Genomic DNA, 25,866 nt, shown 5'->3' with positions numbered 1-25,866 from the left:
AAAATTTCCCAACCATTATAAAAGACATAAATATGCAAATCAAAGAAACCCAATGTACTATAAATAAAATAAATCTAAATAGACCCACTCTAAGTGGGGATTAAACTCTTCAACTCTTCAATTAAAAGACACAGAATGATAAAGTATCTTTAAAAAAAGATCCATCTATAACCCATTTACAAGAGACTCACTTTAAACCCAAAGATACAAATAGGTTGAAACTGAAAGAATGGAAAAAGATATTCCAAAAAAAAAAAAAAAAAAAAAACAGTAATGAAAACAAAGCTGGGGCAGCTATACTAATACCGGACAAAAAAATAAGACTTTAAATTTTAAAATGTTATGCTATAAATAAGGACACTATATATCGATAAAAAGGGAAGATTGTTTTTGCAACTTTTTTCACATAATATATATATATTTCTGATTTTTAGCATTTCTTTGGAGAAATTTTTATTTTGGTGGCAGAAGCTTTGCTGTAATTTGTTTGCATCACTTCCTGTGCATGCCTTCCCTTGTGGCGTGTCTGGGCATATCTGTACTTTGTGTTCTTGGGATCTTTCATCTCATCAGCTGGGGACCTGTAGACACTAGCCCCTGCCATCCCCCCATGGACTGAGCCTTCATTTCAGGAGTCTCAGTACTGCATGATTCACAGGCAAAGGGTTGCTGTGGGAGCTTAGGCTGGATCAGCTTGGAGAGACAAAATCCACTACAAGCATATTTCATTAAAAAGGAGCAAAGAATAAAAACAAAATACCAAAAATGATTGGTGTCTAATTTGACAGATTGCTGCATTTATATTTCTACACGTCATGGTGATTTTAAAATAATGTTTACAATCATCTGTTCCAAGTAGGCCACGGTGGCTCAGCAGGCAGAGTTCTTGCCTACCATGCCAGAGACCCAGGTTCAATTCCTGGTGACTGCCCATGCAAAAAAAAAAACAAAAAACATCTGTCCTTTTGTAAATTATTTTGTATGATCTATAAATTTTAAAATATTTTTCAGTGAGGGCTTTTAACAAACCTTAGCTTCCTCATTGCCAGGGAGATTAATTTTGCCTTTTGAGAACATTCAACTCATTGAATTTATGAGAAATATAAGATGAGAACTCCCTAAGTGCATTTATAAACTGATGTAGTATACAGAATTAAAATCGAACAAGGTAAGAAGATACAGCTACAGAAAATATTTAAGTAATGGGAAAATACAGTTGTGAGTAGGTCATTTTGTTAATATTTTTATCTTAATCTTGGTTTTCACAAAATGACAGAATGTATATAAATAAATAAATAAAAGTAATTTTGCTGTGTTTTAGACAGCATAGAATATATTGCTCAACACAGAAAAATATATTTGAAATTTGATCAACCAAAAGTGTGGTTTCAATGAATATTTTGTGAATCTTTCTTAAAAGCTCAAATTTGTAGACTTCTAAATATAATAAACAGTTGCAGTAAAAAAAAAAATAAAAGGGGCAATTCACCAAGAAGAAATAACAATCATAAATATTTATACACCTACTCAAAGTGCCCCAGGTATATGAGACAAACAGTGGCAAAACTGAAGGAAATAAAAGACATCTCAACAATAATAGTGAGAGGCATCAACTCACATTCTCTTCAATAGACTGAATGTTTAAACAGGGAATCAAGAGAGAAACAGAGAACCTAAATGATGTGATTAATGAAGTAGACCTAAAAGATATATAGAGAGCATCGCACATCAAAACAGCAGGATGTACAACTTCTCAAGTACACATGGAACATTCTCCAGGATAGACCACATGCTGGGGCACAAAAAAGTTCTCTATAAAATAAAAAGTTTGAAAGTATACAAAGCATTTTCTCTGAATAATGGAATTAAGTTTGAGATCAATAACAGCTTGAGAACTGGAAAATTTGCAAATAATCAGGATGAAACAACATGCTTTTAAACAATCAGTGGTTCAAAGGAGAAATTGCAAGAGAAATATCTTGAGACAAATGAAAATGGGAAAATAACATATCAAAACTTATGGATGCAGGACATCATCAACATGGCAATGTAAACAGCTATTGAAATCTCCCCAGAGACTCAGTGAAAGAATAGGACAATTCTCACTTGTTCAGAACCCTGTAGGAAGGTGTAAACTGGAGAAAGATTCCACAAATGCTTAATTGAAGAAAGAGAAAAATACCAGGTAGGAAAATTCTGCCTGGACTGGCCAGTACCCCCTCCCCACTCAGTCCCACGCAACACAGTCTCAAAGGCAGCAGCTAGGATCCCTCCTATCTCCCAGTAGGGACACAGACTACAAAATCTCTCACAGCAGTGAGGCAGATCCACACTCACATCAAGATACAGAGAACCACGCCCAGAGGGATCCATGGCAGGACCTAGGATGCTGAGGAGGGAAGAGTGTTATAAAAGGGCAACAGGGAGGAGTTTTCAAAATGGAGGCTTAGGGAGGGAACGGCAGAATTTTTCCCCAAAGCAGCAAATAGCCAGGTAGAAGAAGCTGTCTGAATCAACTGTTTGAGAACCGGCAGACAAGGGTTGACACCTCAAGGCCCAGGTCAGTAAGGGACGAAGACTCTGAGAAAATGAGTCTTCATTTCTCAGAGACAGGGACTGTATCTCCTTGTACCCATCCCCCACCCTTGAGAGAAACAACAGTGGGCAGCCAAATCCTTGCCTGAGAGACAGCTATAGACCGGGAAAACTGGGGGAATCCTCTACTGCACATAAAGTGGGAGACACAGGCCCAACAGAGACAGACTTTGGCCAGCAAAGTGAGGACACAGGAACTCCACAGTTTCAGCCCTGACGGGTTAGACACTGGCGGGGATCCAGGAGCTAAACAGCTACTGAGGACAATAAAGCCACTGAACACCTCCAACTACTGGGTAGGCTAGAAAGTGCAGGCGAAAACTTCAGGGCTTTTCAGAGCCTCTCCAGACCCAATCCCAGGCTCATCAGAGCTGGTCTATACCCACTGCACAGGTACCAGTCTCTGTTTTGCTGAGAAATGATGACCCAACTATCAAAGCAGTGTCCTAAAACAAACCCAGACAACAACTAAATCCTAGACAAAAGAGAACAACTGACATTCAAAATAGGCCAATCATAATAATAATATTATCAGAAAACAGCAAAAAACAAACAAACAAAAAAACACACAAGGCATACCAAAACTAAAGAAGAAATAGCCCAAGCAAAGGAACAAATCAAAAAGTCAGAGGAATCATAATCTGGAAAAACTAATCAAAGGAGTGCAAATAAATAATCAGTAAATTTTCAGTTACTACACACTTTATCATCCACTTATGATTTTTAATTAAATCATTTTAGCCACTTAAATATATATATACTGCAGCACACAACAGCAGATTTGAAGAGGCAGAAGAAAGAATCAGTGGGCTAGAAGACAAATCATCACATTCAAACAGAAAAAAGAGCAAATGGAGAAAAAAATGGAAAATTTTCAGCAGCGCTTCAGGGAATTGATTGACAGCACAAAGCATACAAACATATGCATCGTGGGTATCCCAGAAGAAGAAGGGAAGGGAAAAGGGCCAGGAAGACTGACAAAGATGAAAAGTGAGAAGTTTCAAATAAACAAATAAACAAAATCAGAAATGAGAGGGGGACATTACCATGTTACTATGAACAACTGTATGCCAACAAACTAGATAATTTAGATGAAAAGGACAATATCACAGAAACACATAATATATAATAACTAGAGAAGACTAGTAGACCTCAAAAAAAATCACAAGTAAAGAGATTCAATCAGTCATCAAAAACTACAAAGAAAATCCCAGACCCGATGGCTTCATAGGAAAATTTTGCCAAACATTCCAAGAAAAATTAATACCATTCTTTCTCAAACTCTTCCAAAAAACTGAAGAAGAGAGACAACTACATAACTTATTCTACAAAGCCAGCATTACCCTAATATCAAACCTGGATAAAAATCCTGCCAGAAAAGAATGTAAAAACAATCTCTATGAATCTAGATACAAAATTCCTCAACAAAATACTTGCAAATTGAATCCAATGGCACATTAAAAGAAATACACACTCTGAGCAAGTGGGTTTCATCCAAGGTATGCAAGGGTGGTTCAACACACAAATAAAACCCCACTAATACACCACATTAACAAATAGAAAGGGGGAAAACATATAATCATCCCAATTGATGTTGAATTAGCATTTTGTGAAATCCAACACCCTTTCTTGATAAAAAAACACTTCAAAAGATAGGAACAGAAGGAAACCTTCTCAACATGATAAAGGGCATGATGCAAAACCCACAGTTAACATCGTACCCAATGGGGAAGGCCTGAAAGCTTTCATTGTAAGATCAGGAACAAGACAAGGATGCCCACTGTCACAACTGCTATTCAACACTGAGCTAGATGTTCTAGCCAGAACAATTAGACAAGAAAAAGAAATGAGGTATCTAAATTAGAAAGGAAGAAGTAAAACTTCCACTATTTGCAGACAGCATACTATATTTAGAAACCCCCCTAAAACTATGATAAAGCTGCTGAAGCTAATAAACAAGTTAAGCAAAGCAGTGGATACAAGATCAACACACAAAAATCAGCAGTGTTTGTATACACTAGTGATTAGCTATCTGAGGAGGCAATCAAGAGAAAATTCCATCCACAATAGCAACTAAAAATTCAATAAAATTAACCAACCTTCATCAGACTATCAAAGAATAAAAGAGAAAAGAAACAAGTAACTAAATGAAAAAGAAAATGGTGATATCACTACTGAACTTGAAAAAACTAAAAAGGATTTTAAAAGAGGGTGGCAGGACAGGGAAGACGGCTGAATAGATTAGCTCAAGATTAGCCCTGCTCCATGGAAAAGTTAGCGAAGGGACAGAAGTGTGATTGAGGTGGCGATTCAGGAGTGAGGCTGACCTGGGAGAGCCTTCTGCACCACCTAGGGCAGCCCTGGTTGCAGAGGCCAAGGAACTGAAAGGCAGAAAGTTGGAGCCTGGCATAGAGGCACAGAGCCCACGGGAGTGAATGGATGGGAACTGGGGACTAGGGAGTAAGCCAGGCCATGTTCCTTGGGTGCACTACTCTTACTGGCACAGCCCTGTGACCAGCAACTCATCCCACATCCATGCACCCAAACTCCATCACCCACTCCCATTCCTGATGCCCCAGGCACCCCCACCCCACCAGCCCCCAGTGCATGTACCTACCCCACACCCTTGTCCTAAGTGCAGCCCAATGCACCTCTCCTGCACCCCTCCCTAGCACTACTTCCTTCTCCCTGTTCCCTGCAGGCTGTTGCCAGTACATAAAGGCTGTGGGCGCTAATCTCCATCTCCATACCAGGCTACCCCCACCTCCCGGCCCATAGTGTCACACAGCCTCACTCTTCCCCTCCTGAGCTCTGCATATCAGTTTATAGCACTCCTAGACCCACATATGCATACAGGCCCCCAATCATATCATTCAGCTCTAGGAACCTCAGTTTACAGGAGTCCTAGAACCACTCATGCTCACAGCCCTCAGCCTCACTTTCCAGCTCTGAGAAAGTGCTGACATGTGCTGTCGGCTCCATCTGCCCCCAACCCATGAAGGCATAATGCCAACCTACTGCCACAGTTCTGCACATGTGCACAAAGAGCCCTGTACCCTAGGCCACTGCACAGCAGGGTTATGCTCCCCAGACTGGTGCACCCCCGCAGCTTCATCCTCCCTGGCCACTGGGTGACCACATTCACAAGCATTAGCATAACATCCCCAACCTATGCTATACCTGCCCTGAAACAAATCACGGCACTGAGTGCCCCACCCCATACCCTGCTTCCTGCTGCTGTACATTCATCCTGCAAACACATGGCCTTAGACTACGGAAAGAAATCAACTTCCAAAGTAAATCATTCAAGATATTTACATGCCACGAAGACAGCAGAAGATCACTAAGCATATCACAATGCAGAAAGATATAGCCCTGCCTAATGGCCAAATTAAAACACCAGAGGAGACACAAACATTGGAACAACTAATCAAAGATGTTCATACAACTCTACTTAATAAAATAAGTGGAATGGCAAACGATATAAAGGAGATCAAGAAGACAGTAGACCAGCATAAAGAGAAATTTGAAAGAATAAATAGAAAAATAGCAGATATCACAGAGATTAAAGAATCTGTTGACCAAATAAAAAACATACTAGAGGCACACCACACCAGATTTTAAGAGATAGAAGAAAGAATAAGTGATATAGAGGATAGAATAATTGACTTTGAAGACTCAAAGAGCAAATGGCAAAAAAGATGGAAAATTGGAATTGGATTTCATGGAAATGATAGACAAAATGAAGTGCACAAATAGAAGAATCACTGGTGTCTGTTCTAGTTTGCTAGCTGCCAGAATGCAACACACCAGAGATGGACTGGCTTTCAATAAAAGGGATTTATTTAGTTAACGTATAGTTCTTCAGAGGAAAGGCAGCTAACTTTCAACTGAGGCTCTTTCTTATGTGGGAAGGCACAGGGTGATCTCTGCTGGCCTTCTCTCTAGGCTTCTGGGTTCCAACAACTTTCCCTGGGGTGATTCCTTTCTGTATCTAAAGGCCGGGGACTGAGATGAGGTATGCTAAGCTGCTTTGGCTGTGCTACATCGAGCTCTCTCATTTAAGCACCAGCCAATTAAATCAAACTTCATTCATTGCAGCAGGCACGCCTCCTATCCGACAGCAGACGTAATCAGCAACAGATGAGGTTCACACCCCATTGGCTCATTTCCACAGCAGCAGATCTAGGCACCTTCACATGGCCAAGTTCACACCTGACTCCAACTACCACAGTGTCCCAGAAGGAGAACAGAGCAGTGAAGGGCTAGGAAGAGCAGTTCAGGATATAATAGGGGGAAGCTTCTCAACCCTTATAAAAAACATACATACACAAGTCAAAGAAGCCCAACAAACTCCAAACAGAATAAATCCAAATAGGCTTTCCCCAAGACACATACTAATCAGTCTGTCAAATGTTGAAGAGAAGCAGAAAATCCTGAAAACAAGAGAAAAACAATCTACTACATACAAGGGAAACCATATAAGACTGAGTTCAGACTACTCAACCAGCACCCTGGAGAGTGAGAAGGCAATGGTTTTCCATACTGCTAATGCTGGAAGAAATCTAGTATAAGTGGTTATTCATTTCAGGAGATGTGATGGATCTTAAAGTATTATCTGCCTTCAACTTTGGACATAGAAGGAAAAAAAGAACTGGATAAGTTTGCATGTAACTCCATTCTAACCAAAAGAAGCAAAAATACCTTATGCAGCTCCATATGACTTTTGGTCTTTTACATTGTGTAGCTCCATTTTTTGGTAAAAGCATAAATAATGTTTTTCCTTTGACTGACAGGAGTACTTAGATATTTGGTTTCTTTTCCTAGGTGATAGTGGTAATGTTAGGGTGAAAAACTAGGATTCAGATAATTCTTTTCCTAGTTGAACTGGCTTCTCATTAGGAAGTGGCATCAGAAGCAATGTTCCCAAACTGTACTTAGGTAGTACACAATTACCACATGGCTCAGCAATTCCACTTCCAAGTGTGTCCCCAAAGAAAATGAAGGCAGGATCTTAACAGATACTTCAACATCAGTGTTTATAGCAGCATTAACCCCTACAATCAACAACTGGAAGGAAAGAAAAAAAAAAAAGAAATTGGAGGTCTAAGGAAAAACCCTTAAAGAACAAGAAAAATAGTTCCAAAAAGAAATCCGAATCTTCCTTTCTTTCCTTTAAAAATTTTACCATATGATGATCAGACTGTAGTGAAAAGCTGTTCTTGTTTCTGAAACAGAAGACCATTGTATGAACTGTCAAATCTTTACAAAAGATTTATTTAAAGCTTAGATGAAATTAAGAACAGATAAATCATCTCTTTACTTACTCTACCGAATGTCTACTCATATCCACGCTTGTTTTTATGTTGGGAATTTATAGCAGATTTGCAAAAATTGGCAGTCCAGCTCCTGACATGCTCTCTTTTAGAGTACGGTTATTAGGTGCTCCAAGGTGCTGGGAGATGTATCAAATACTCTGATGAAAAGCCTTTTAGCAACATAGTTCATTTTCTTCGTGTAAAACATTTGCAATGGCAGTTCATTTTTCACTTCCTGGGATAAGGACAGTGTTCACTTGCCATAATTGGAGTCTATGGAAGAAATTCGTAAGAAAAAACCCCCCAAATCTCATCTACTTCTCCCATAGATACGCCCCACAGCGAGCACTGACAGAGTCTTCTGGGCAGGTTCCAAGGAGCAAATGGTTGAGGAGGGGCCTCAACCACCTCCTGTGCTTAAGCGGCCCTCGGCTGGGCTTAGGGAATCCCTGTTCTGCTGCCTGCGCTGGGAACCCTGGTTCGGATCAGCACCGCTTCCAACCGGCGGTGTGGTCTCCTCCACACACTGAGCAACAGGCCGCGGACACTCCCCTCCGGTCAGAGCTGAGGAGAGGCGCGGAGGGGAGGGGAGGACGCCGAGCGGGCGGAGCTTCTGCGGGGAGAGACGAGCGCAGTCCAGGCACCCTTTGTGACGCACCCGGAGCTCTGTCCCGGGCTCGCCCAGGTGGGAGCGGGCGGGGGGTAAAGCCCAGCTTCCAGCGTTGAGGCTGGCAGAAGAGTCTGGAGATGGAGACGGGACCACCCTGCTCCTCAGGCGGCTGATTCTTCTTTCTGGACCTTGAGAATTGAATCTGCTGAGGCGTCTACTTCACCAGGCTCGGTCACTGGCACTGAGGAATCTGACACCATCTCAGTGATGAGCCAGAGGGCCGGGACAGGGTGCCCGACCCGGAGAGAGCAGAAGCTCCCTGCGCTGCGCACCCACGGCCTGGGGCACCGGGGCACCCACGCTCTCAACCTCTCTGCGGCCGCAGACTCCCCGGACACATCCCCGGGATCCATCCGCCGGCGCTGGGCGCGCTCGGACGAGTTGGGCGACGTCCGCAGTGAGTGAAAATTTCCTGTTGGCAGCAGGATTCGGGGAGGGGTTTCTCCGCGGCTGCTGTGTGATGTTTTTTTTCTTAAATAGCGAGCCAGAGTCTTCACTTTCTTCATTGTCACGGTGTGAATGATTCTTTACTTTGCATGTAATATTTTAGCAAGATTTATTTTACCTAAGTGTTCATTTACTGAGGGATCGCGACATCTGACGTACTGTAGGGATTTTTATTTTATTTTATTTTTTAGCGTGTTAGGATTGTTCCTGAAGATAATTCCAATACAGATTCAGAGAAAGGTAAAAAGCATATCCAATTCTGAAAGGAATATACAAAATATTGGAATCTTCCAATCGACCCACATTGCAGCCCGAGGGGAAAGGGAAAATGGTGCCTTTTTGTCTATGCTTTTACTGATTTTTTTTTTTTTACCAGCTGCTATAGCCTGCAACACCAACGTCGTTTTTTTTTTTTTTTTTTTTTTTTTTTTTTTTTTTAAGGAAAGACAGAGAGAAGGAAGGAAGGATAGAAGGAAGGAAGGAAGGAAGAAAGGGAAACATCTCCAAACATTTTCTTGTTTTATTGTATTTTGTTTTTCTGTTTTTGTTACATGGGCTGGGGCCGGGAATCGAACCGAGGTCCTCCGGCATAGCAGGCAAGCACTTTGCCTGCTGAGCCACCGCGGCCCGCCCCCAACGTCGTTTTTTAAATGTTGAAAAATTTGCAAGTACCTGTATTAGAACTCCCAACTTATTTTAATTTTAGGTATCTTTTTCCCTCTAAAGATGAAATTTATTTCAATTTTACTTTCCTGGCTTTAATGGGAGCAAACTTGTGTTGAAGGAGAAATTACGGACTGAGCTGAGTTGTATTATAACAAAAGTGTTTGGTCTTAGAATTGCAATTGGGTGAGCAACCCAAACTTGCTTCCGGTTTTGGGACTTTAATTCAAGGGTTTTTGGAGAAAAAAAAATAGAGATGACTTAAATTGTTTGTAAAGAATTATGATTGGATAGTTAGGGTTTTCTAAATGTCCTTCAACTTAAATAGTTTACTGATTTCTTTAGCTTGTAGTTGTTTGGTGCCTCCTGAAACGTTGCTTTTGGTTTTGCATACCTTGGCAGGTTGTAGGATCTGCTGAGACCTGCATAAGAGTAACCTCCTGGATGACCTCCGTATTCCTTAAATCGCTAAGCTATGGTAACTCCATTTTGTCTCAGTTTTCTCACTTGTCAATGGAATGTTTGAAATATACTTAATTCATCCCTTTTTCTCTGTATAGTTGTTTATGCTGCTTCCAAATCAGAATAGGTTTGCACGAAGTAAAATTCATGCATTAAGAGAAATTATACTGCTTAAAATTTCTGGAGGGCTTTAAATTGTTGCTATAATTAAGAGCCAAGCGGTCACTGACTACTTTTTGTAGATATATTCATTAAAGCTAAATTTTTTCTGTTAAAAATTCAGAGTCTGAAAGCACTTAGTTTAATTTTGCGTATCTCCATTTGGATGGAAAATAAGTACATCTATAATTTCCATGTTTATATGCCTATTTCCCATAATTAATATTTTCATCTGATAAGTGAATTATTTTGAAATTCTTTTCTTTATTCTCTGTTTTCAAATTTAGAAAGTTTTCTCTGGTTGTATACACTAGTTCTTCAATGAAAAACTCTGAAATCTGTTCTATAACTAATTGTTGCGATGTGCTTTGAAATTTATTGCTTTTCTGCATATGTTATTTTTCTCAATTAAAAAAGTAAGAGATCTAATGTAAGAGAAAAAGAAAAGCAGTTAAGGCTAAAAAGTTAAACATTTACATGTGGTGTTTGAAAGGATCAAAAGAAAAAAGAATTTAGTTAAACTTTTTAAATATAAAAGAGAAACTGAAAGCTATGGAAGCCAAACCAATAACCAATAAATCTATGCTACTAGCTAACACACCAATGTTAATAATATAACAAAAATAATTTCATTATTTAAATCAATAAAAATATTAAAGACAAACTTAATATGAGGGTCTGGGAAAGAACAATGTGTGAGGTTAAACCAATATGACACAATAAAAATGAACAAATTCCCCTCACATTGTAATTCACAGAGAGTTATTACTTGAGCATCAGTACAAAAAAAAATTAAAAACAACTCAAGCAAAGTATGGAGCAGATTTATGAGCTCTACAGGATGAAATACTCAAGAATGCCTCCAGAGCCTTTATAGAAACCAATTATGACCTTTATAATGTTATAAAAAAGTAACTTCTTCCTCAAATATTTCTGCAGGTGATGAAAATAGAGAACTCTTGTATGTATATGCTAACCCAGAGAAAACTGAAAATAATTTATTTGATCAAATATGGACTGTGACCAGGATGCAAATTATGAGAAGGGAGTCAAAGTAGACTCATTTCACAGTCCATTCTAATATAGAGTCAATGGAAATGCAGTGTTAAATGTATTACAAGCAAAATACATGGTCATTCTTGAGGAGAAGTAACAGTTTTTTTAAAGAGTATTTTTATTAAGATACCTTCACACATAAAATCCATTCAAAGTATGCAATCAATGGCTCACACCATCACATATGATCACTATGATCATTTTTAGAACATTTGCATCACTGCAAAAAAAGAAATAAGAAGAAAAAAGGAAAAAAACTTATACATCCTATACCCCTTACCCCTCTGTTGCTGGTTTGAAAGGATGATGCATGCCAGAAAAGCCATGCCCTAATCCTAATCCAGTTTTGCAGGAGCAATCATTTCTTTTTTATTTTTTTTAAACACCAAAAAAAACACACCAAACAAACGCCAACATCCATAACCTCTGACCACTCCGCTCTACATATACAATCAGTAATTCACAATATCATCACATAGTTGCATATTCATCATCATGATCATCCCTTGGAACATCTGCATCTACCCAGAAAAAGAAATAAAAAGAAAACAGAAAAAAATTCATACATACCATAACCCCCACCCCTCCCCCTGACCGATCACCAGCATTTCACTCTAAATTTATTTAAACGTTTGTTCCCCCATTATTCATCTTTATTCCATATGTTTTACTCATTTGTTGATAAGGTAGATAAAAGGAGCATCAGACACAAGGTTTTCACAATCACGCAGTCATATTGTGAAAGCTGTATCATTATACAGTCATCTTCAAGAAGCATGGCTACTGGAACAGAGCTCTACATTTTCAGGCAGTTCCCTCCAGCCTCTCCATTACACCGTAACTAAAAAGGTGATGTCCACTTAATGCGCAAGAATAGCCTCCAAGATAACCTCTTTCGACTCTGTTTGGAAACTCTCAGCCATTGACACTTTATTTTGTCTCATTTCACTCTTCCACCTTTTGGTGGAGAAGGTTTTCTCAATCATCCGATGCTGAGTATGAGCTCACTCTGGGGTTTTTCTCAATCCCTTGATGCTGAGTCTCAGCTCATTCCAGGATTTCTGTCCCACGTTGCCAGGAAGCGCCACACCCTTGGGAGTCATGTCCCACGTAGACAGGGGGAGGGTGGGGAGTTTGCTTCTTGTGTTGGTTGGGAAGAGAAGCCACATCTGAGCAACAAAAGAGGCTCTCTTGGGGTGACTCTTAGGCCCAATTCCAAGTAGGCTTGACCTATCCCCTGTGGGGCCAAGCTTCATATAAACAAACCCCAAGATTGGGGGTTAGCCTATAGTTTTGATTGTCCACACTGCTTGTGAGATATCAAGAATTCAACTTGGGGAAGTTGAATTTTCCCCCTTTCTCATCATTCCTCAAAAGGGACTTTGCAAATCCTTTTTATTCGCGGTTCAAATCACTCTGGGATTTATCGGGGCATCACTCTGGACAAACCAACAAAATGCCATGCCCTACTCAAGGTTGCATGTACTTATGGTGTTTAATTAAGCTATCTACATAAGTTATATTAGGAAATGCACTAATCAAAATATAAATTTTGTACCAAATAAACATTTTTTGCTTTAGTCTCACACATAAGGTAAGAGTTTTTTTAACATTTGTTCCCCATATTATTTATTTTTGTTCCATGTGTTCTGTTGACAAGGGGCATCAGACACAAGGTTTTCACAATCACACAGTCACATTGTGAAAGCTATATCATTATTCAATCATCATCAAGAAACATGGCTACTGGAACACAGCTCTACATTTTCAGGCAGTTCCCTCCAGCCTCACCATTACATCTTGACTAACAAGGTGATATCTACTTAATGTGTAAGAATAGCCTCCAGGATAACCTCTCGACTCTGTTTGGAGTCTCTCAGCCATTGACTCTTTGTCTCATTTCACTCTTCCCCCTTTTGGTCGAGAAGGTTTTCTCAATCCCTTGATGCTGAGTCTCAGCTCATTCTAGGATTTCTGTCCCACGTTGCCAGGAAGGTCCACACCCCTGGGAGTCATGTCCCACGTAGACGGAGAGGGTGGTAAGTTTGCTTGTTGTGTTGGCTGGAGAGAGAGGCCACATCTGAGCAACAAAAGAGGCTATCTTGAAGGTGACTCTTAGGCCTAAATTTTAAGTAGGCTTGACCTATCCTTTGTGGGGTTAAGTGTTTCATATGAACAGACCCCAAGACTGGGGGCTCAGCCTATAGCTTTGGTTGTTCACACTGCTTGTGAGAATATCAAGAATTCGACTTGGGGAAGTTGAATTTTCCCCCTTTCTCATCATTCCCTGAAGGGGACTTTGCAGATCCTTTTTTATTCACGATTCAAATCACCCTGGGATTTATCGGGGCATCACTCTGGACGAACCAACAAAATGCCATATCCTACTCAAGGTTCCACATACTTATGGTGCTTAATTAAGCTGTCTACATAAGTTATATTAGGAAATGCACTAGTCAAAATATAAATTTTGTACCAAATAGACATTTTTTGCTTTAGTCTCACACGTAAGGTAAAATTTTAAAATAGTAATTACCATCTATTTTCAGCACCCTGCAGTAATGACATTCCTTTGTTCTTCCTCATGCAAAAACATTTTTAAATTTGTACATTTAGTCACTATCATTATACACTCTAGGCATTCCTAGATCATACCATTTCAGTCTTTATCATCTATCTTTCTTTCTGATTTCATTTATGTCCCCAGTCCTCCTCCCTCTATCATTCTAATATTCAGCTTCATTCAATGTTTTAACATATTTGTATTACAGTCAGGTAATATTGTGCTGTCCATTTCTGAGTTTTTACATTCAGTCCTGTTGCACAATCTATATCCTTTCAGCTCCAATTACCCAATATCTTACCCTATTTCTATCTTCTGATGGTCTCTGTTACCAATGAAATTTTCCAAGTTTATTCACTAATGTCAGTTCATATCAGTGAGTCCATACAGTATTTGTCCTTTTGTTTCTGGCTAATCTCGCTCAGCATAATGTCCTTACGGTCCATCCATGTTGTTACATACTTCATAAATTTATTCTGTTTTACAGCTGCATAATATTCCATCATATGCATATACCACAGTTTGTTTAGCCACTCATCTGTTGATGGATATTTTGACTGTTTCCATCTCTTCACAATTGTAAATAATGCTGCTATAAACATTGGTGTGCAAATATCTGTTTGTGTCCTTGCCCTCATGTCGTCTGAGTAGATACCTAGCAATGGCAACCATTTCTCTTTAATCCCTATTCAATAATGTAGTTTGGAATCTTTTTTTTTTTTAACATGGGCAGTCACCAGAAAGCGAACCTGGGTCTCCAAGCATGGCAGGAAAGAACTCTGCCTGCTGAGCCACCATGGCCCAACTGGTTGGACTCTTTTGATTAGATTATCTCCATGGAGCCGTGACATGCCCAGTTGTGGGTATTAACATTTTTGATCAGATGAAGTTGTCACTCCACCCATTCCAAGTAAATCTTGATTAGTTTACTGGAATCATTTAAAAGAGGACACATTTTGGAGAAAACTTCAGAATGACCAGAGCCACGAGAGCACACACAGCCAGAGACCTTTGGAGACAAACAAGGAAAATGCCCCTAGGGGAGCTTCATGAAACAAGAAGCCTGGAGAGAAAGCTAGCAGATGTTGCTGTGTTCACCATGTGCCTTTCCAGTTGAGAGAAAAACCTTGAACTTCTTCAGCCTTTCTTGAGTGAAGGTAACCTCTTGTTGGTGCCTTAATTTGGACATTTCTATAGACTTGCTTTAACTTGTTTTATTACATTCTTGCAGCTAGCAAACTAGAACCCTTTATCTCCCCCCATTATTCAATTTTTTAAAATCATTTTTAACTGATCTGTCCATATTCTGGATAAAAAGAGCATCAGACACAAGGTTTTCATAATTACATGGTCACATTATAAGAGCTGTACAGTTAAACAGTCATCTCCAAGAATCAAGGCTACTGGAATACAGTTCAAAAGTAAAGTTTTTAATGCTTCCAAATTATTACTCACATATTCATTCAAAAGTATTTGGTACAAAAAAACAAACAAACAGGTATTCTGCTACCTCAATATCACTTTAATGTTTACAAGCATTCCTTACCATGAAGAGGCAGGTTTGTGGTTGTTTTTGGTGGACAGTCCTGTTTATTGCTGCGACTTGATGTTAGGGACCTTTGTTTCTACCCAACACAACTATGTCCTTCAACATCTCTGTCAATAAATAATCTGATAGCATTTACATGTCATTTGCCACCTTTTACAGTAATGCAGTGGGCAAAAGAGTTGTTATTAGGTGGAGGTCCTCTCAAATCTCAGCACCAGTTATAGGCTAGGCACTAGTCCATGTGCTTTGGAAAGTTATGGACAGTTAAAATGAAATGCTTGCCTTCTTGCTTCTTGCATTCTGTCAAGTACATAGAAAAGCAAATACCAACCATGAAATAAAAGGAAATAGCTTTAATATGAAAAAATTATTAAGCCCTAACAAATACATCTGCCAGTTAATTATATAAATGGTAAACCTAGCATCTCAGATTGGATCTTATCAAACCCAACATCTTAGTCAACATACAGTAAACCCAAAGAAATTCAGTAATGTTGAAGGTAAAATGAATTCTTCAATTACTCATCTAATTATTTGCGATAGTACAATCTCCTGAAAGGGGAAATCTCTTTAAGAGTGTCTAGACTCTGCATTTAAATGATTCATATAGTAGGGTGGAGGGAAATCTCAAAAACTTGAAAGGAAAACTCAAAATTACCTCTTCAGAAGGAAATGAAACCAGAAAATGACACATTTAAATGTGCAAAAGCTATTTTGGCAAAGATAGAAAAGCTATGTTGGCAAAGATAGAAAAAAATATATTAAAAAATATAATACATTACATAAAAGTACCAATGGCACAGGCTAAACCAATGTTTATACGAACCTTATTTGTCTAATATTAAGGAAGATACTTACTACTTTAAAGACATAACTAACATGAATGATATAAGCACCTACCTTAATGTAAAAGAAATACAATGAAAACAGTCGAGGAAAGGCATTGAAGGGAATTAATAGAGCATAAAAAAGAAATATTTATAAGCAAAAAATGGAATATATACGTAAGATACATATCAGCACATGTAATAGTACTTTCTCTAATGAAGGTTATGTTCTTTTACACAGTCCATTATAGACATCATTTGCCACATGTGGCTATTGAGCACTTGGAATTTGGCTAGTGCTACTGAAGAATTGAATTTTTAGTTTTAATATCTCCATGGAAGCAATCAAAAAGATCCCCCAGCAATAATGAATGAGGATTAAAGGGCATGGTTTTTCTGGGGTACATAATAGCTTCAAACTGGCACACTGATTTTCAGATTTCACACAAATACCTGAAGTTCCAGGGAAAAACCAGGTTATTCACAAATAGCTCAGCATCTCAGAATTTAGAAATAACAGTTACAAGATGTGACTGATGTAAAAGCTTACAATCTAGGACCCTTTACAATAGGCTCCAGCCTGATAACCCCATGCTGTCTGCTTCAGTTCTCCAAGTTGGTATATTATACATAGTCCATAGGAGTGAGGCATGATAATATTTGTCATTTTTGATTCTGACATTTCATTCAACATACTGTCTTCAAGGTTCATTCACCTAGTTGCATGCCTTACAACTTCATTCCTTCTTGCAGCCCCTCAGTAGTCCATTGTATTTATATACCACAGTTCCCCCTTTCATTCCTCAGTTGATATACCCTTAGGCCACCTCCATCCAACACAGGTCACAGATACTGCTGCCATAAACACTAGTGTGCAAATTTCCATTCCTGTCCCCACTCTCTGTTCCTCCAAGTATATATTTGGCAAAGGGGTTGCAAGATCATACGGCAACCCCACCCTTAGCCTCCTGTGGAGCCACCACACTGCCTTTCAGAGGGGCTGCACAACTCTGCTTTCCTACCAACTGCGAATAGGTACATCTCTTTCTCCATATTTTCTCCATCACTTCTATCTCTATTCATTTTTAAGCAGTTTTATTCCCACATCATACAATCCAACCTAAGTAAAAAAATAAAAAAGTTCCTGTTATTATCATATAGCCATGCTTTCACCACCACAATCTATGAGATTATTTCCTTTTCTTCCACAAAGAATCCTATGCCCCTCTCCCATGTCCCCCTACTTTATTGACATTTAGTTTTGGCATGTTGTCTTTGTTATATTCAATGGAAGCATATTGCGGTGTTACTTTTAACTATAGAACCTAGTTTGTGTTGATGTTATTTTTTCCTGTATATCATCCCATTTTCAACACCTTGTGATTTTGACAGTCATTTGTTCTCCCTCAGGCAAAAACATTCTTATATTTGTATACATAATCACCATCATTATCCACTCTAAGCATTCCCAAGTTATACCATCTCGGTCTTTATCCTCTATCCTTCCTTCTGTCACACATGCTCCCAGCCTTCCCCTCAACCATACTTACACTCATCTTCATTCAATGTACTTATATTATTGTGCTACTGTTAGATAGTTTTGTGCTATCCACTTTTGGTTCTTTGTGATCAGCCCTGTGTAACATTCTGTACTCCTTCAGCATCAAAGCAGCATCCTTTCTTGATATAAACACTTTGAAAGATAAGAAAGAAGGAAACTTCCTTAACAAGATAAAGGCATATGTGAAGAACCCTCAGCTAACATAATGTCCAATGGTGAAAGAGTGAAAGCTGTTCCTCTAAGATCTGGAATAAGACAGGGATGCCCATTGTCACCACTGTTATTCAGCATTGTGCAGGAAAGCATAAGCAATTAGAGGAGAAAAAAAATGTACCCAGATCAGAAAGGAAGAAGTATTACTTTGACTATATGCTTGGGTTCTTTGTATGAGTTTTGTATTATTTTTGCCAATGGCCTGTAAGTATGAAATTATTTCAAAATCAAAGTTATACAAAAAATATCTTGGGTTTACACAAAAACCTGTATGTACATGTTCATAGAATTCTAAAGATAGTAGATAAAAAGAATATATTAGCATAGTGTAAAAAAATGATCCTATGAAATATATTGACCAAGAAATAGCCAACTGAGCAGCAAGACAATAAAAGTTTCTATTTCAGTCTTAGAATTGCAATTCATGGAGCACAGATTCAGTCAGTAATGCAAATCATGTTCTGTCTTGGGTCTTCCAGGCAAGGATTATTTATGTATTTATTTATTTTTGAACAATAGCATATATACAAATAACAATAATTTCCCAAGCACGCAATCAGCTATAAAACAGATTTCAGAATTTGCTATGAATAACAGTTCCACAATTTTAGGTTTTTACTTCTAGGTGCTACAAGACACTGGAGACTTAAAGAAATATCAATATAATAATTCCCCAGTCAGTCATACTTATTTGTTAAATCCTATTTTCTCTGTTATAACTCCACCTCCTCCTTTGATCTTTTTCCGTTTTTAGAGGAATTTTGGCTACGCCCACTCTAACTTTTCATTTTGGAAAAGGCTCTTGATAATATGGATTAGGGAGATGTACTTGAAGAGGCTGGCCTTTTTGGGTTTTAGGACTTATCTAGCCTAAGAACCCATCTGGAGGTTTTAGGTTTCTGAAAAGTAATCATAGTGGATGGAACCTTTGTAGAATCTCAGATAGAGCCTTAGATGTTCTTTAGGGTTGGTAGGAATGGTTTTGTTGGGGGTTGGGAAACCATGATAAATATTAGTATCTAGCTGAAGCTTGCATAAGAGTAGCCTCCAGAGTAGCCTGTCAACTCTACTTGAGCTCTCTTAGCTACTGATACCTTATTTGTTACCAGCTTTGCCATTCCAATTTAATTTGTTAATTTTTCACTTCCCTGATGGAGGTCAGTGTTCACTTATCATTGTAGGAGCCTAAGGGAAAAATTCACCAGAATGAAAAAGAAAGAGATTCTTTACCTCTACCATAGAACACCTCCCCACCCCCCCTCCACCTCTGACAGTGACCACTGGTATGACTCCTTGGGCAGGTCACCAGGAGCATATGGTGGTGGAGGGGCCTCAACCATGTCCTGTCCTTAAGCAGACCCGCTGCTGGGCTTGTGGGACTCTTGCAGCTCTTTGTGGTCTGGGCTGGGAATACTTGCTTGGTATTTAAATAGCTTTCTGCTGAATTATGAAGCTGGATAGGTCACCCTCCTTGCAATTTTATTGAGATATATTCAAATACTATACAATCCACCCAAAGTGTACAATCAGTGGTTCACAGTATCATCACATAGATGTGTATTTATCACCACGATCAATTATGAAAATTTTCATTATTACAAAAATATGTATAAAAATACACAATGGCCAAAAATGGGAAGATACCCTAGTGTCCCTCAACTGATGAATATATAATAAACAATATGTAGTATATACATACAATAAACATTATTCACAAGTGAGAAAGAATACAGTCCTGAAGCATGTGACAATATTGATAAACCTTCAGGACATTGTATTGAGTGTAATAAGTCAGACAAAAAAAGGGCAAATGTGGTATGATCTCAGTAATATGAACTCATTATCATTTGTGAGAGATAAAATCTAGAATATAGGTTTTCAGGACATAAAAGGAGGCTAGAGAATGGGGAACAGAGGGTTAATGTGTGCAGAATTTTTAACAAGGTTGAATTTAAATGTTTGGGAATGGCGATTGTTATTTGCATGAATATTCCGGCAAGATTAGATCATGTGGTCAATCTATTACCAAGGAATCAGAAATCTGTAGCAGCTAAAAGGGTGGAAATTTAAATAATAGGTAGCAGGACAAGCCTTGGTAAAGCCAGCAGTGGCCCCTTAACAATAAAGAACATTCCCAAAATGAGTGGCATCAGATGGCACATGGGAGATAGGTCCTTCATTTATCCGTAAAGCTGTGATCTATGATCTCCTGTCAAGATTGATTTGAGGATTAAACAAGATAATAATAACAGTTTAACACAAGTCCAATTGCCAGGACCTGTTTAAAGCATGTTAAAAAGAGAAATCTTTCAAAGTCTCTGAGGTGAGCACTATTGTCATCAATCCCAGTTTGTGAAGAGCAAGAAGAGGGGACAGAGAGTGTAAGCAAATTGCCCAGTGGCTCCTCTAAGAAGTGACATCTGGGTTGAAAAATCAGGCAATGCAGTTGTAAACACGGAGTATTTAATGATATGCCAGCAAGTGCCTTCCCAGCTTTTCTTTTATTGCCAAGTCAAATTTGCAGGCATGGCTTGGGTAGTGCAGGTACCCTCAGTTATCCTTGGAGGGTAAAAATTTCAAATCTCTCCATTACATCAGTTGAAATGACCTCGTTATACTTCTCATCTTAAAGACATAAAAACTCTGACCTTGGGAGTTGGGACCTGTGGAGGCCATGGCTTTGTGACCTCCTTCTCAGCTATATTCTGGAGGTTGCAGGCTCCCAGATACCACGTGGTTGGGCCTCCACATCCCTCCAATTTCTCAACCCCCACCTCCCTGTGCGGCCTCCCTTGCACTTTTCTCAAAGTCAGAGTGGAAAGATCCATTAGCGGAAATATATGGAAGGCCTTTCCCAGACTAAATTTCATGCTCAAATATTTCACCATATGGCCACTTTGCTTGTGTAGTAGGGGACACTCCTAGTTCTGCTCCCTTACTCTAGGACCCTTATAAACATGTTCTGGGTGGAGACCCTGCATACTTCCACTTTGAGAATGAGAACCTCATTCCTCTTCTCATGGTAAGATTTCTGGTGGAAGTGGGTGCCCGTGAGCCCTGATAAAAGAAACCCACCTGTGGTGATGCATCAGGTTTTCCTTTCCTGTCTCCAGAGAGCAGGTCATAGCATTGTATTGGATACTCTCTCCAAAGTGTCTGAGCTCAGATGTCAGGCTCACAAGGCAGATTAGTGCAGGTCCAGAACAGGCTCTTAACCCTCAGTCAATAGGGAACTAAGCCTCCCCTTAAATTCTCTTGTTTTGCCTTTGTTCCCAAATCTAACAGTTGATTTTAATCACTTTATTCAAATGCTGAAAGGGAGAAGTTCAAACTGGGTTTTGTGATATAGCCTCAGGATCTTCTCCAGTAAAAGGCTTTCCTCAACTACCCTAGTCCTAGACTGCAGGTTGAAAATTGAAGGATCTGAGAACACTGAACAATGGGGCCAGTCCAGCCCCTTATTTCTTTTAACCCAGAAAATGTCCCCAAGTCAATTGAGAATCATTGACGTGGAGGGAAACATTTTCCTTTACATTTCTTTGTAAGTGACCAGATCAAAGGAATGCTGAGCAAATTATCTTGGCATTTTAGAGTGCATAGTTAAAACACTGAAGCACATAAGTACCAAGCCTAGCACAATATTATTTTGGCTGTTCAGCCCTGGATTATGGGTCTAATTTACTCCTGCTGCAACACTCTGCCATATGTGCAGGTTTTTATCATCAATCTTCAGGTTAAATGATTCACTCTCATTCTTCCAGATGCCCTGGATTATGGGTCTAATTTACTCCTGCTGCAACACTCTGCCATATGTGCAGGTTTTTATCATCAATCTTCAGGTTAAATGATTCACTCTCATTCTTCCAGATGCTTCTAATTTCATATCCCTATAACAGTAACCTGTTCAATTTATTTCATTCACTTGTCACTGCTACAAAGAGGAATATGTAAAAACATTGATAAACTCCACGAATGGCACCTCCAAATTAATAATTGTGACAAAATGAATTGAGGGGTAACTTATTTGGGACATTAATTTTGAACATGATTAGTTTTTTAAAAAAATCAGAATAAATCATAAAACAAGGAGCACGAGTTTTATTCTCTACTATGTACTTGTCACATATGAACCTCACAGTAGCTCTGTGAGTCAATTTACATTTTCTTCCTGTTGTATATTGTGGTGACAGAGGATCAGAGAGAGCCGAAGACACTCTCCAGACACTGGGAGAGGTGGCGATCAATACTAACGCAGTCCAGCTCCTTAGAGAGTCGATTATAGTTGTTGGGTGTGGGCATTATTGTTCCAATATGTTGGGGATAGACATATCCCCTGAAGGAATGTGTTTTACATTTTCTCCATGTAAAACAAGCTTTGCAATTCCAATTATTTTGTTAATTTTTCACTTCCTGGGATAGAAGCAGTGTTCACTTATTATAGTAGGAGGCTATGGGAGAAATTCACAAGAGTGAGAAACAAGAGATTCTTTACCTCTACCACGAACCCTTGCCCCTCACCCCCTCCTGGAGTGAGCACTGTAAGGGAGTCCTAGGGGCAGGATCAAAGGGGCACAGGTTAAAGGAGAGACCTTGACCACCTACTATGCCTAGTGGACCCCCTGCTAAGCTTGTGCAACCCCTGTAACTAACTTGGTGTGCCATGACCTGAGAATGCTGGCTTGGGCCTTAACAACTTTCAGCTGGGTGTGTGAAGCTGGACAGGTCACCCTCCTTGAGCCCTGATAAATTCAACAACAAACTGTGGACATCTCCTGACTGGAAAAGGTGGAGCATTGGTGGGATTCGGGAGAAGAGCAGGTGGGATTTCTGCAGAATCAAGTGGAAGGCAACTGGCACTCATTGTAATGCATCAAGTGCCTTATCTGAGGCTTGCCCAGATGTCAGAGGGTGAGTAGAGAAGCCCAGGTACCAGGCAGTTTCTGGGCTGGGAGAATATTATGCTCCTCTTTGAGTTTATTCTTTCCAGACCTTCAGTGTGAATCTACTGAGGAGTGTATTTCTCTGGGGCTTAGTCACTGGCATCAGGAAATCTGAACATCATCTCAGTGATTCAGTCAGAGGGCCAGGAGAAGGTGCACTAAGAAGAAAGAGCCAGAAACATCCTGCCTTGCCATAACTAGTGCTTCCAGATGTAATCAAAGGCCTGCTGACACCAGAGCCAGCTGAGCCTCAATCCAAGTTCAGGGAGTGCTGATTGCCAGAAAGAATTCAGTGATGAGATCACAGTATAATATGTAGTAAAATTTATTAGAGAGAAAGAGTACATGTTAAAAAATTAACATGGATGTACTCAAGGTAAAGACATGCCCCGAGTACACATACATGTCTTGCTTGCTGTATAGGAAAGCTTTGCAGCAGACATTTTCTATCTCAAACTTTGAACACCATGTGTCTTTTTGTTCCAGGAGAAGATAACAATTGGCGCATGTGGAGCTTTGTCACAAACTCAGAATATGTTTTTGGGCAGATGTTTAACAATTTTTATGACTTCATGCTTTCTGTTATTGACTAAGAGTCTTCTTCAGGTCCATGATTTTACGAGCTTTATGATTTGGGGAGGTTTCAGGGATTTAGGGTAAAATTTTGTCCCATGAAATTTGCAGCTATGTATTAACACTTTTGGTGCTGGTTAGGAGCCAGGGACCATAACCTCAATGCCCTATCTATCCTGCCTCACAGCACCCCTGCTGTGCCCTTGGACTTCCCCAGGATCCACTCAGAAAGTGCCAGTAGCTGTGGGACAAGTAAGCAACATCCACAGTGAACAAAAGCTTCTTTCCTGTCTGATGTTGGAGAGAGAGCTTTTTCATGGCTACTGTGAAATATCTTTTTTAATTAAACCTTTATTTTCGTCACTGTTGTGGTGTGAATAATTCTTTCCTTTCTCATGAAATGTATTTTTTAAATTTTTATTGATGAAACAATGTACAAGCACATACATTCTTAACATACAAATACAAATATTCCACACATCGTGTACAATCGATGGCACACAATATAATCACGTACTAGTATATTCATCACCATGATCATTTTTTAGAACATTTGCATCATTCCAGAGAAAGAAATAAAAAGAAAAAAGAAAAAACTCGTACATACCATACTCCTTACCCTTCCCTCTCATTTATCACTAGTATTTCCATCTACCTAATATATATATTTTTTAATTTCAACATTTGTTCCCCCTATTATTTATTTATTTTTGATCCATATGTTTTATTCATCTGTCCATACTGTAAATGAAAGAAGCATCAGACACAAGGTTTCCACAATCACACAGTTACATTATGAAAGCTATATCATTATACAATCATATTCAAGAAACATGGCTACTGTAACACAGCTCTACAGTTTCAGGAACTTCCTTCTAGCTAATACACATCTCTCAGCCACTGACACTTTATTTAGTCTCATTTCTCTCTTCCCCCTTTTGGTCGAGAATGTTTCCTCAATCCCTTGATAGTGAGTCCCAGATCATCCTAGGATTTCTGTCCCATGTTGCCAGGGAGGTTTGTATCCCTGGAAGTCATGTCCCATGTAGAGAAGGGGAGGGCAGTGAGTTTGCTTGCCATGTTGACTGAGAGAGAGATAGGCCACATCTGAGCAACAAAAGAGATTCTCAAAGGGTGACTCTTAGGCCTAATTTTAAGTAGGCATAGCCTATCCTTTGTGGGATAAGTTTCATATATACAAACCCCAAGATTGAGGGCTCAACCTATAGATTTGGTTGTCCTCACTACTTGCAAGAATATCAGTAATACTCCAAATGGAGAATTTAAATTCCCCCCCTTTCTTGTTGTTCACCCAAGGGGACTTTGCAAATACTTTTTAATTTATTGTTTGGGATTTATCAGGGCATCACTCTGTACAAACTTACAAAATCCCATGCCCTATTCAACGTTCCATGTACTTATGGTATTCAGTTAAACTGTCTGTATAAGTTGTATTAGGAGATGCACTAGTCAAAATATAAATTTTGTACCAAATAAACATTTTTTGCTTTAGTCTCACACGTAAGTTAAAGTTTTAAAATATGAATTACCATCTATTTTCAACACCCTGAATTGTTGACATTCCTTTGTTCTTCCTCATGCAAAAACCTTTTCAAATTTTTACATTTAGTCCCTATCGTTGTACATTCTAGGCTTTCCTAGATTGTACCATCTCAGTCTTTATAATCTATCTTTTCTTCTGGTTTCATTTGCACCCCAGTCCTCCTCCCTCTATCATTCTCACATTCAGCGTACCAACATTATTATGCTACAATTAGGTAGTATTGTGCTATACATTTCTGAATTTTTACAATCAGTCCTGTTGCACCATCTGTATCCCTTCAGTTCCAATTACCCAATATCTACCCTATTTCTATCTCCTGATAGCCTCTGTTCTTAACTGAAATTCTCCAATTTCATTCATTCATTAATGTTAGTTCATATCAGTGAGACCGTACAGTTTTTGTCCTTTCATTTCTGGCTTATCTCACTCAGCTTAATGTCCTCAAGGTCCATCCATGTTGTTGCATGCTTCGTGAGTTTATTCTCTCTTACAGCTGTGTAATATTCCATCGTATATATACACCACAGCTTGTTTAGCCACTTGCCAGTTGATCGACATTTGGGCTGTGTCCATCTCTTTGCAACTGTAAATGATGCTGCTATAAACATTGATGTGCAAATGTCTGTTAGTGTCCTTGCCCTCCTGTCCCCTGAATAGATACCTAGTGTTCTAGTTTGCTAGCTGCTGGAATGCAATATACCAGAAA

At 39.2% G+C, this 25,866-nt stretch overlaps 1 protein-coding gene and 1 long non-coding RNA gene across 2 annotated transcripts in view; one reads left to right on the top strand and one right to left on the bottom strand.

Annotated features, from left to right (window-relative positions):
• Positions 1-8,963, bottom strand: part of LOC143664264 (uncharacterized) — a 75,521-nt gene extending 66,558 nt beyond the window's left edge. Inside the window, exons 1-2 of the long non-coding RNA XR_013166397.1 lie at positions 7,923-8,963; positions 7,300-7,823 (exon numbers count right to left, since the gene is read on the bottom strand). This is a non-coding gene — a long non-coding RNA (uncharacterized LOC143664264). The remainder of the gene's footprint in view (positions 1-7,299; positions 7,824-7,922) is intronic.
• The window catches only part of LOC143664254 (uncharacterized), a 34,621-nt gene continuing 17,273 nt past the window's right edge, over positions 8,519-25,866 (top strand). Inside the window, exon 1 of the mRNA XM_077137934.1 lies at positions 8,519-8,980. The gene's annotated coding sequence lies outside the window, so the exon portion shown is untranslated. The remainder of the gene's footprint in view (positions 8,981-25,866) is intronic.

This window comes from Tamandua tetradactyla, chromosome 20 (genome assembly GCF_023851605.1).
Source record: "Tamandua tetradactyla isolate mTamTet1 chromosome 20, mTamTet1.pri, whole genome shotgun sequence".
Lineage (NCBI taxonomy): Eukaryota > Metazoa > Chordata > Mammalia > Pilosa > Myrmecophagidae > Tamandua > Tamandua tetradactyla.
Note: the sequence above shows the minus strand (reverse complement) of the source record. Positions and strands in the feature narration are given on the sequence as shown.